The following is a 14,075-nucleotide window of genomic DNA, read 5'->3' on the forward strand; positions in this document are numbered from 1 at the left end:
AAATGTTTGATTGACAGACGACTAACAATTTGGGGGCGTTAACTTATAGATGCGTCTTTAAGCATAACTTTTTGAATATCTGTGCCATGCACATGTATATAAAACCAAACTTCTAATCCACAACCGTAGAAGTGTTAATATATTGTGTATGCAGTTTTGTTTTGAACTTATTTTATTGATGGAATCAAAAGGATTGGGAACAAGTTCTAACAACTTACTAGTCCCTCATCTGTAAGGTGTTGTACGCAGTCGGATTGTGAAAGGTGAAGATAACGAACAGTGATTAATCTCATAACTCTTATATGCAATACAAAATATGAAAATGGGCAAACACGGATCCCTGGATACACCAGAGGTGGGATAATGTGCCAAGGAAGAGTAAGCATCCCCTTTCGACCGGTAACACCCGCCGTGAACTCTATATCTTGATGAAGTAAACGGAGGTATCCGCAGTCAAAATCAGTGTGCCAAGAACGACCAAGAATCGGTATGAAACACGTCAGACAGAATTTGACCCAATGATAGGTTGTATTGGCAAACTAGATCGTTATGACGACCATAGACTTTGCGAAATGTTGACTTTAAACGAGACTGTTGGAACTCCTGTACCATCAACTTGTTTTAAAAACTGACCATACACAGTGCAAACTCTAGCGTGTCAAATCAGTTGAGAGATATAAACACCATATACAGGTGATAATGGAATATTGTTACATAAATATGGGGCGTTAACCATGGAGAAGCTGAAATAAACCCATTTGTCATAAAGTTGAGTTGTTAGTTTGCCGTTAATATCTACTTTCAATAAAATATTTAAGTACGAAGCAGAAGTGGACGACTCTGTGGTGTCTTTTATTTTGAGTTCATTGGGATATTTCGAATCGACATATGAATGAAAATTATTATTGTTAATAGATAATACGTCGTCGATATATCTAAATGTTGAATTGAAGGCCACAGCAAGAGATTTTTTCTTTCCACGTAGAAGTTTTTGAATACATTCTACTTCTTGGGAATATGAAAACAGATCAGCTAACGAAGGAGCACAATTCGTGCCTTTTGGGATTACGACATACTGTTTGAAGACTTGCTCAGCAAAGACCACGAAAATATTGTCAATGAGGAACTCCAGCATATTTTTTATTTCAACTTCAGAGTACATATGTACTCGTGCATGGAATCAGAGTAGCGTTTAATAAAGTAATTATTTGGATTACTGATCACTAAATAGTAATATTTGCGTTTTCCATTTTTGCTGAAGAAGCAATTTCTATGATGTCAAAGGGTTTAGTCTTTAATCTATCGTGAGGAATGGTCGTGTAAAGTATTAAAAAATCATACGTTTACGATTTTAAGTTCACTAAAAGTTCTTTAGAATTTTTTAGAATCAACATTTGATTTACACCACATCTGGCATATGTAGTAAGCACAGTACGTTTGAAGTTTCTCCTTCACGGCTGTTAATATTTTAGTGATGAACAAAGATATAGGCTTCGTAGAACATTTAATGGATCCAGCAATGTATCTTTGTTTTTAAGAGTTAATGCAAATTTAGGAAACCAGTAAAGGTACGGTAACTCATATCCATCCGAACCATTGACTGGGATATTAAATATGTCTAAAACTGAAGCATGTTTTTGAAGAATTTCGTCCTTTGAATGGGCAGTTGGCGTATAAGTACGATTTCCAAAAGTGGAAATAATGCCAAGTTCGTTTAAAATACAGTTGTAATAATGAGCTTTACAAAGACAATGTTGTTACAAGCTTTGTCAGCTGGAACCAAAACATATTCCACATGTAACCTATCTAATTCTTTTATCACTTCTGGTTTACTAAACACAGAAGGGTAGATGGTGCGTACTTTTGTTTTAATATGTCTAATGCGGGGTTTTAATTATTCCTCTTATACTTTTATTCCATTCTGACAATGTATCACATTCTTCTTTTTCTTGTCTGATTGTTTGCAGCAATTTTGATTGATGCATGTCATTATTCACATTTATCTATGGTTTTCAAAAACACAAAACATTTCAACAAGTTTTAGTACTGTAATAATTTTAAATAAAATGGAGAGGGGTGTATTGAAAATCAGTACTATTTTGGGTTTGGACTTCAGTAACTTTTAACCCTTCAGTTGTAAACACAAATCAGTTGCTGTCTTTACTTCACCTTGAGCTGACGTCTGTTACATACCGCCGGACTTTAGAAGCCCAGCCCTACAGCAGCTCATATATATATATATATATATATATATATATATATATATATATATATAATTCAATAAAAAAGCAGGAAAATATACAGTTCCAAAATATATTTAAATCACTAGCGCTTTCTGGATTTTAACAACCATGATCAGGTGAATACAAATAATGAATACAAAGTTGTTTATCTTAGAGACGTATATTGTGACGTCATGACGCCATGATAGTCTTTGCGAGGAGGGAATAGATACATGACGTCATAATACAAAAGTTCGGGAAAGGTGACTTGGACAAAATAAGCATGAACATTTACATGATAAAAGTTGATGAATTAAGAGGTTTAACAATCAGAATTTTTCATATATGCATTGATTAAAGTTTGTCGTGTGTTACGTTGCTATGAGAGATAAACACGACTAAAGAAGACCGGTAACACGGTCGAAATATTTCAACAAAGTGCTTAGAGTTTTTTATATATATATATATATATAATTCTTTATATAAACTCTAAACACTTTTTAGGTAAGGTTTGTGACATTTTGACATGTAGCGAACAAAGTCATGTTGCATATCAATATGTTCAGTAGGAATTTATCTTTTAAATCTGTTACCATGGAAACAAAGTCCGGTGGGTAGTAATTCTATATGTGACTTTTTAAAACAAATCGCCCGTGTCGTTTTTTTTTTTACCAGATGGTCTTATTTTTGTGATGTTTTACATTTTTGGGATCTTTGTACAAAAGGGAGTACTAGTGGTATAAGAACTACACGTAGCAAATTTATGGGGTAAAAAGCTGGTGAAATTTTTAAAAAGAGTATTATCTATAAGATTATACTAATTGGTAGAAAAAATGTTGTTTTAAAACACAAAAAATAGCACTTTTTATATCTTAAATAAAATTTTAATTGGTTGCCATGGCAACAAAAAATGTATATTGAGCAGCTTTACAAGGTCTACGTCAGAGAAATTTTACTTTAAACATAATATTTGGACCATAAATATTTAAGAAAACATATAGAATTACTACCCACCGGGCTTTGTTTCCATGGTAACAGATTAAAAAGAATTATTTCATTTATGCGATTTGTCACTTTGTTTTATAATTGTACAACGTTTGAAGAGTGCATTGAGCATTTTCATGAATAAGATACAATTCCAGCCCCAAAATGATATTTTTATTTATTTGTCAAGTATTGTAGTATCACATTTATTAGAAATTAAGATGTTAATTTTTTTTTCGAAATTCAATACAATACAATATTTTCAATATCCTGACGGGTTTTCCACGGTCCAGCTTCGTCATAAATTCCGTGTTACATTAGCCCGAACCTGTCTTATATACTACATCTTTGAAATAATTTCCCTCTTCTTGTTCCATTGCTTGATGTTTGTTTACATAGTTGAACATACAACTGTAACCTTCGTGACAATATAAAGCCCGGTCAGGGGAGGGGGGGGGAGGGGGGTAATGTAAAGTTAGTAAAAATGACACAAATAAATCTGTTTTATGTCGACGTTATGCAAATGTTCCTCACACAAAATTAAGACTATTTTAAGATGTACTAGAGAAGACCCCATTTTTATTCTTAAATGGTCATATCAGTCGCGTTTTCTACATTTCAAAGTTCATGCGATAAATCGCTCTATCAACGCAAGTAGATGTTATAGCATTAAAATATGAAGTGCATGTAATTAGAGAGCATTGTCAGATTTCTAAAGTCCTAGTTCGTTAATGTCGAACCTTGTCTTTGAGGATACTATTCACAAACAATGATCGATTATAACAACATCAAAATAAATCCTACTTTTCCTAGCAAGATTCGCAGAGATTACATGGTCACAACATAATTTTAATGGAAATTAACCGTAGCGCATACTACATATGTATATATAAAAATTGTAGACTTTTATAATATCAAAGAAAATAATTTATAAATAATCATTTGAGAAACAATATTATTATTTTGTCATAGAGGGTTACACATACGCCGCTTGACACCTGACAGCGGTAGTAGATAACAAGTAAATATTATGACATTTTCCCTCGATTCAACTATGACGTGACGCATTTTGTCATTATGACGTCATAAAGCGCGAAGTGCATTGAGGTATATTAAGAGTTATCTCCCTGTTGTTGCAAACCGGGGGCCAGTTTTACAAAACAACGTACGACAAAATCGCAAGTCTTCAATTCTATTACACAGTTATTACTTTAAATGAATGAAGTAAAACCTAAGGTTTAATTTTCAACACTTTAAAAAAAAAATATTTTGCATTTGGAGTGAATAATCTAACAATAAACTGGAAAATTCCAGTATGTAAAGTTGGTCGTAAGTCTGAAGTTCTTTTGTAAAACGCGCCCCTTACCTTAGTCTGTCATAGCAACGTAACGCAAGACTACATACACGAAAGTTCTTTGACGTCACAGTAAGTACTATACAAATTGAAAAGTAACGTCAAAGTTGATATTGGGCGAAAAACATTTGAAAAAAGGTAAGAGTATAATAATAAAATGAACAATACTCACCCAACCTCGTGGACACATCCTAAAATATGACTATGCGTACAATTAAATATTTGGTAAATAATGTAGCAAAATTTTAGAAATGTGTGTTCAAAAAGCAGTTAAATTCTGGCCTAAGTGAACAAGCAAGAAATATTACAGTAAGTAGTTAATCGTAAATACATCAATATTGTTAAAATCAGTTATAACACGTTCTTTGCATACAAGAGATTAACCATTAAAGACAAAAATGTTCCATTTTCTTTATTCCGTATGGTACATAAGTATTCATTTTTGTCTTCCATAAATTTTCTCTAAAGCGACGATAAATGTCATCTTCGTAACGTTTTCCAGTTCCTATTATGGAATAATCGTCAATACTATGAGGATATGTATAGAAATGAATAGCAACAGGGTAATCAGTTTCTCTAATAAGTGACAAATTCAATACATGCCTTTGGTATAAAGTTACCCCAGTTTCTGCCACATATACAATTTAGTTGCATTTTTTTTGCAAAACACTCCATAAACTGCATTGCTGGATTTACAATTGATATATAATTTCTGATATGATATTTTTTACCGTTGTAGTCCTCAAATTGAGTAGTTTTAATGACATATTGACATAAAGTACACGTTTTAGCACCACACGGCTCGAATGAATTTTCTTTTCTGAAAAAATAAATTATTGTGTTTTTTGTGTACCAGTATGTTATTTCCTTTCGTTGAATTTTATATTTTTCTTTTGTGGAACAAATTCTACGCACACGGAGCCCAAGTCCAAAAGGAATAAATTTTTTGTAGATTCGGGGTGGCTAGAGGTTTTATCAAGGTACATATGTTTATCGGTGGGTTTGCAGTATAAGTCAGTACAAAGGATTCCGTCTGTTATTGAGATTGTTACATCAAGGAAATCGATTTTGGTGTTTGATAGACGTAAGTCAAGCTAAATGTTTGGATGTATTTCATTCGCGTGTTTTATGTAATTGTTTAAGTTCTTCTTCTGTACCCGTCAAAAATATCTTCAATATAACGTACATAAAATAATGGTAGTTGTTTTGATTTTTCGGGAAGAATCTGTTCCCATCCCCACATGTAAACACAAGCGTAGTTTCGCCCAAGTTTTGATCCAATCGCGGTCCCTTCAGTCTGCATGTTGTGTTTGTTATTGAAACTAAAATTATTATTGTCAAGAACAGCATCCAACATTTTTTATATACTTACCGTGTCTACTGGTAATGGTTGCTTCTTTTTTATAACGCTCTTGTAATGCTATTTTAATAATATCGCGAGCTTCTTTCCTAGGTATACTGGGATAAAGTGCTTTCATGTCCATACAAAATAGAATAGAGGAATTTGGTAATGGTTGCTTCACACTTTCATAATTTCGGTGAACTAAGTCGGAGTTTCTAAGTATTTAAAATTAATATCTGCTTAACTGGACAAACATTGATAATTTGATATGATGACATAGGTCTGGTATAAAAAAAACACTGGATCTAGCTCCATGTACAAAGTTTTTTTTATTGCTATTTGAGGAATTGGGATGGGGTTGGAGAGAAGGAGCGAGGCTTCATTGTCGCGGAACTTCATTATTTTTTATTCTATTTAAATTGGTAAAGAGACACATACTTGTATCCCCATGCCACGTTCGACTTCAACTTCCCTAACCTTTCTTGGAAATTACTTTCGACGTCTATGAATTAAATCTAATTTGTTAATACCAGTATAACCATGACGTAAAGTCAACCGTCAAATGCAAGGTGAAGATAACGAACAGTGATCAATCTCATAACTCCTATAAGCAATACAAAATAGATAGTTGGGCAAACACGGACCCCTGGACACACCAGAGGTGGGATCACGTGCCTAGGAGTAAGTATCCCCTGTTGACTGGTCACACCCGTCGTGAGCCCTATATCCTGATCAGGTAAACGGAGTTATCCGCAGTCAAAATCAGTGTGCCAAGAACGGCTTAACAATCGGTATGAAACACGCCAGACGGCATTTGACCCAATGCGAGTTTGTATTGACGAACTAGATCGTTATAACGACCATAGAATTTGCGAAATGCTGACTTCAATCGAGACTGTTGAAACCCCTGTACCATCAAAGTTGTTTGTCAGTAGCTTACCTCGATTTAAAAACTGACTATACGCAGAACAAGCTATATTCATGAAGGAACATATATCGAGCGACAAGTATCCTCGGGGACAGACTGTCCACCAGGAGAGATACAAACTCGATGGTTAAATAAATTCACCCAAAAGCTTTTGTGCAACTGATCGATATTGGGGTAAAATGAAATCCTAAACAATTTAGAGAAATTGTAAGAATATTTTCCAACGAATTTCTTTAGCCAGTTGACCACGCCCTCCTCACTAGCGGAAACACCGAAAACACATAGTAATTACCGAAAAGACCCCCCCCCCCATTTCCGAAAAAAACAATGTATAATTAAAAAAACATTTACAAGGTGTTAGATCGTAATTATTGTTTTGTATTGTTCATTGGCTTTAAGCCTTACGGCTCATCAGCATAATGCATTATATAATACAAAATATAAACAAAAAGGTATATACAATATGAAAAGTGAAGTGAATATTAAGAAGATGGACATACACGAAAAGAGTTGCATCACCTATATGACATATATATCAGATGATATTTCGACTGGATTGCAGGAAAAATTACCCAGATTACAGAGTTATTTTCTATTTGGAATTGACATACAAATTTAAACATAGAAGCAAGGGACCAATAAGACCTTTTATATATGTAGATCTGATGTTTTTGTACAAAGGACATATTAGAATAAAATGATATTCGTCCTCAATTTCTTTCAAATTACAAAATTTGCACAATTGATCATGTCTTGCTGTGCCTTTATATCTACCTTGTTCTATTCTAAGCTGGTGAACAGATAATCTAAGTATTGTTAAAAGACTGATCTAATTTTCTGGAATAGATTTTGTTAAGTAAAACTGAATGGTAACGTTATTGATAAGGTGTTTATACAGAATACCTTTAGATGAACTGTCAAAAAATGCATCACGTGACTGCATGAAGTTGTCAGTTAAACGCTGTTTAAGACATTCTGAAAATAAAATTTTCTTAAACTATACATCCCCAAATCCTTTCGACAATAATAAATGCTTAACCTAACACCGCAAATAGCAGGTCTTATTATTGCAAAAATAGCATGTCATTATGTATGGATAGAAAAATACAATTTTAAGTCTTGTTGCCTTTTATTCAATACGAAAGGTGAATATAACGAACAGTGATCAATCACATAACTCCTATAAGCAGTGCAAAATATATAGTTGGGCAAACACAGACCCCTGGATATACTAGAGGTGCATGGGATTAGTTGCATAGTAGGACAATGCATCCCCTGTAGACCGGTCACACACATATGTCGATTCGATATATCCCTGTAAACTTTTAATAAAAGACCCCACAAACCTCCACGTCCTACTTCGATATTGAAAGTCATTATTAATGGCCAACTAACAACTCAACTTCATGACATGATGATTTCAGCTTCTCCATCTTCAACTATCTATATCTATGTAGCAATACTCCATTATCACATGCATATCGTGTTTATATCTCAAATAATTCGATACACAAGAGTTTGTTCTGCGTATGATCAGTTTTTACATTGAGACAAGCTACTGACAAACAAGTTGATGTTACAGGGGTTTCAACAGTCTCGTTTAAAGTCAGCATTTCGCAAATTTTGTGGTCGTTCTAACGATCTAGTTTGCCAGTACAACCTATTACGATGCCAAATGCTGTCTGTCGTGTTTTATACATACCGATTGTTAGACCGTTCTTGGTACAATCAATTTAAGTACGGATTACTCCGTTTACCTGATATAGGGCTCAAGGCAGATGTGACCGGTCAACAGGGGATGCATCCTCCTCCTATGCACCTTACCCCACGTTTGGTATGTCCAGAGGTCCATGTTTATCCTATTATTTATTTTATATTTCTTAAAGGAATTATGAGATTGATCACTGTTCGGTAACTTCATTACAATTAGAATGATATGGTACATACATTTTCTATCTTGTTCTGGATTATACACCAGATTTTGTGATTTTACTATAATCAAAGTAAGACCAAGGTAATTTCAAAAAATGTCAACAACATATAGTTCGCTACCATTGTAAACTTTTGCTGGTGGAGTTCATTTTCAATCCTTTACGGAACACAGGAACTTTTGTGTTTTTAATGTTAAGCTTTAGGTCCCATTCGTTACAATACACTGATTTACTTAACATTTTTGTAAATCTATAACTGATTCAGAAAAGAGAACAGTATCATTAGCGTACATTAGCAAAACAATGCTATATCTTTTTTTATCAATTTCATCACATAAGGTATTGATAAATGCATTCTCAAAATCATTAACATAGGAGAACAAAAAGGGAGTTCGTCCCTCTCCTTGCATTAATCCAATTGTACATGAGAAGAAGTTCGATAATTCGGATTGAAATTTTGCACATCTCAATTTGATAATTGTAAGTAGTTTACAAGTGATATCACAGCGAAATAGTTTAGAAATAGTTTGTTTCGATTATCATTATCGAAAGCCTTTTGATAGTCAAAAGAATCTAGCAAAATAACTTATCTTACGTGATAATGAAGACACTCTCTAACGCAGATAAAGCATCTGTGGTGCCAAAACCTGGTTTGAAACCAAAATGAGTATCTGACACAATATTCTCGTCAGACCACTTCATCACCAATCTATTATCTAAAAGAGGTAAATATTTTTGACAAGCAACTCTCCAGAGTTATTAGTGTCGTTAGCATTTTCTTTCTGAAATGATTGGGAAATAATTCTCTAAGACCTACATGTTAGAGATGTACCTTGATCAAAGATAATATTGAATAGAAGTGACAATAATGGAGTAGAAATATCACGAACTTTACATCTGTATTTAAAAAGTTGTCAACACCTGACGATTCACCAACTTTCGCTCCTCGTAAATGTAATTTTGAGCTCGGTCTATATCAGTAATATTACAGACAAACTTTAAAGGAAAAGGCAACTCCAAACATTTTTACATGATAAATGATAGGATTAATTATGTGAGAAAGATTTGGCATACTATTATGTTGATATACGGCCTAGATAAGCTTCAGTTCTAATTTGGAAACGTTAAAAATTAAAATTCCCGCTATCCATAAAGGCTACCATGATGTGGAACTCTTTTTTATTCAAGAACACAAAAATCAATAATTTTGACGTCACACCGTCTGTTCCGGTTTTGATGAGATTTTAAGATCATCAAAGATGTGCATGTGGTAGAATTTACGAACATATTGTAAATCGGTTGATGCCTTCCTGTCATGCAGGTAATTACACTAATGCGAAGTGGAGATGTGAAAAAGCTTTGTTTTTTTCCTCGAAATTTCTGATCCAACTAAGTCATCTGAAAAGAAAATACTATGTAAACCGTGGATCCATCATTTGCGTAATGACACGTTGAAGATCGACATTTGTATGAAGAAAAGTGTACCGTCTGCCTGGTCTGCGACTCGACTTTTCTTAATTTCTTCTTGCGAAAGAACGGGCTCAAATCTATACGGCTCCAAACTAAACTGTTCGTGACTTGTCATGTTTACAGTGCTGCTGATGAAATAAACCGGAATCGACGATGTGACGTCATCAATTAAACTTCAATGAATGCTCTCTTAGCGGTGGGTAATTTTAAATACATGATGGATTAATATTGATTTAATTGTTAAACAAGAATTTTCGTTGTTAAAGACTGTCATTTACGATATCAGTAAGTAATACTTTATTCATAAAAGCAAAAATGTGAGTAGGGGTGCTTTTCCCTTTAAATGTTTAAAGAAATCATTGAAAGATAATGTGTAGACAGCGCTCGAAAATTCTTCTTAAAGGTTTTGTAAAATTGTCTCGGATTGCTCTTACGTAACATATTCTCTCTGAACTTAGGTATTTAGGTCTGACCTCACGAGGATCCGGGTTAGAAAAGGTCCTCAGTACCCCTTGCTTGTCGTAAGAGGCGACTAAATGGGACGGTCCTTCGGATGGGACCGCAAAAACTGAGGTCCAGTGTCACAGGTGTGGCACGATAAAGATCCCTCCCTGTTCAAAGACCGTAAGCGCCGAGCATAGGCCTAAATTTTGCAGCCCTTCACCGGCAATGGTGACGTCTCCATAAGAGTGAAATATTCTCGAGAGGGGCGTTAAACAATATTCAATCAATCAACAAGATTATAACTGTTTTCCGGACTATGCTCAGAGTTGAAAATAGATATGAAATGACGATAAGCGTTTTGAAGGCGTTTACATTTTTCGTCAAGCAAAAGTTTATCCTTACCAGCAGGACTTTTCCTTCAGAATTTTTTTTGTTAAAACATTTGACGGTTCTAGAACAAGATTGAGAGGCATCATTTTATATCTTATAGGAGTTGTGGGATTGCTCGCTGTTCGTTTTCTTCGCCTTTCATATAGAATTATACTGATCAATGCTGTGACCCAGTGTTAAAGTAGACGATTGTATTGAGTCGAGTGTAATAAATAGGTCACTGACTGTGTGATTAAGTTCACGTTTCATTTGTTCCACGTGCTCTTCACACAACCTGTACTTTTGTGTCGTATTTAGACTACACTTGCATCATCATTATTATAAGAGTTAATGTTCAAAGTGAACTCTACTGGTGCCTGATCTGACCATTCGTTAAACTCACAGACGTTAAACTTACACAGCGGGGTTAAGGTGTCTCGAGTAAAATAACAAGTAATAACTGCATATTCATATAAAAGTAAAATTCTTTCAAGCGTCGCATATTTTTAGTAAAAATCGTTTGTCAATATATAAACAAACATCGTATCACGTGGAGAAATCCTTCGCTTAACCATTACGTCGTCATACAAGTGACGTAGAGCTATTTTTATCCTCTAATCATTTGCAGTTTGGGCTTGATATGTCGACATTGATATGGTAAATTTAAAGAGTGATACGGATCGGTACAATATCCTCTCAAAATATAGCAATTCCCATAATCTCAACTCAAATGTTGAGCATTTTACACATTCACATCCAAATCCTATCTAAACGAGGCAAAAATATCCTACCGTATCAAAATCCTAAATCTGCAACTAGTTACCTTTAAGAATATGCCTTGATCGAAATAAAATATCGTCATCTTTCACCTGTGCCGAGTCGATATGTATATGCGTTGGTTTTCTTTATTCCAAATGATTATACACATCGGGGCGATTTCAAGGTCACAAAGTAATATAAAGACTACTTTACAGTCTTTCGTGCACATACTATATATAAAAATATGAGACTTATATATTATCAAAGAAAACTGAAGAAAAAAAAATCATCTGACAAACAGATTTAAACACATACATGTACAGCTTGAACACAAGATGACGGCAATAAAAGGCGAGAAAATATTATGACATTTTCCCTGCGATACAACTATAGACCTGTACGTCGTGACGTACTTTTATATTGTGACGTCATATAGTGTGAAGTGCCCCGAGGTACATTTTATGATGTTTGTTTTAACTTTACCCGGGATACCTTAACCCTGCTGTGTAGCGACGTTGTTAAAATACTTCAACCAAAATCGTAATCTTTTCCAAACGAATTTCGGACTGACCACAAAGATGACTGATCTGCATTGTCTAGAGAGAGAACACAGTGGTATTTGTTTAAGTTGATATCATTGCATGTACGACAAGAAGTTGAAATAATTGAAGAACTTGCTACCTTTAGTTTGCAGCCATCATTGTTTACGTCTACCATGTGTTTGGAATGAGAACCGCATTTTGATTGGCTCTAGTGTACGAATTGGACCCAATAAAATGCGGCCTCCAGAGCCCGAAATTTAAATAGCTACATTCGTCAAGAGTTATATTACCGCTTAAGTATACTGATTATAGTTAACTCGTTCTTTGTTTTCAACTTTATTTCAAGTCAGTCTTGACGCTCGATTAAAATAAACTTTTCTATTACCACATATTACACTCGATAATTTTAATATGTAGACGTTTTGTTTGTTATCAGCTTTTGTAGTTTAGTTGTAGTGTTAGTTTCCTTTTCTATTTAGTTTTTTTTTCTATGTAAATATTCTATCGTCCTGAGGAAGGGACAGGTCGTCATGAACATTTGACAATTCACTGTTGTTCGTGTCGTTGGTCAATTTTAGTGCTTTTTATATCCTTTTTTTATTTGACCTCATATCTACTATTAGATCCGACACTTTGAATGTTGAGTGTTGTTGGATTTTAGTGCTTATATATAAAATAAAAAATCCTGTCTCACGAGTGAAGTAAATTCTATATCCAACAACAAAGACATTGAATTTTCTGTTGATTACATTTTCTTCGGTTTCTCCTCCAGCACTTTTAGCTGTCCCTGTATAAAATCGCCATCTTGGTTCTTACGTAATTTATTGGTGGAGTTTTCAATCGAATCTTGTTAACAGAAAATATGTGTAGGCTACATATGCATATGGGGCTGAATATGCATATGTAGGCCTAATGTTTACTTCACAGCACAATACTATTAGACATTTCTGTCAATCAAATTTTTTTCATCTAAATAACTACTCATAAACTAATTTTAAAAGCCCATATTAGACATACCTTTGTAGGTTTATTTTTATATTATGTGCTACAGAGCACATATACCCCCAAATGAAAAAACCAAAATTTAGCACAAAGATGCATGATCTCATGTTTTATTAATTTATGCACCAAAGCACATCATATTATGCTATACTTTATATAAACCAATATATATTCATTTGCTGAGAGAATTTTTATAGATATTCAATTGAAAACATACACAATTGTTGTTTAGTCTGCTCACATCCTTCAGAAAAAAAATCACAAAATATCGCAATTTTTGAATAATTCTCAAAATCTGAATTGTTTACATGCCAGTTTTTCTTTTTAAATATTTAGAATTATATTCAAGGTTAACAAATAAACCTATTTTACCACAGTTGACCAGAGATATTTTGTAAAATGGTCTCTTAATTACGTAAACCCCCCATTTTGGTAATTTCAAGTTTTACAATTCTTCTTTGCACACTTTAAAAATAGTAAAATGTAACAGCTAATACAGTCTTAAAATCAAGATTAAACAGAATATGGCAATATATATCTATACAAAACATACTGAAAAGTTTGTCCTACCAGACAATTAGACCACAAGGAGTGCGGGTGCGCACCCCCACCCCTTCCTTTTTCTCACAATTTTTGTTGTTGGTTATTCTCTTTTGTTGTTGCTATCAATCATATCATACATAAAAATACATGCATGCTATCTCATACTTATAAAAAAATAAATGTAG

The sequence above is a fragment of the Ostrea edulis genome, chromosome 3 (assembly GCF_947568905.1).
Source record: "Ostrea edulis chromosome 3, xbOstEdul1.1, whole genome shotgun sequence".
NCBI classification, from domain to species: domain Eukaryota; kingdom Metazoa; phylum Mollusca; class Bivalvia; order Ostreida; family Ostreidae; genus Ostrea; species Ostrea edulis.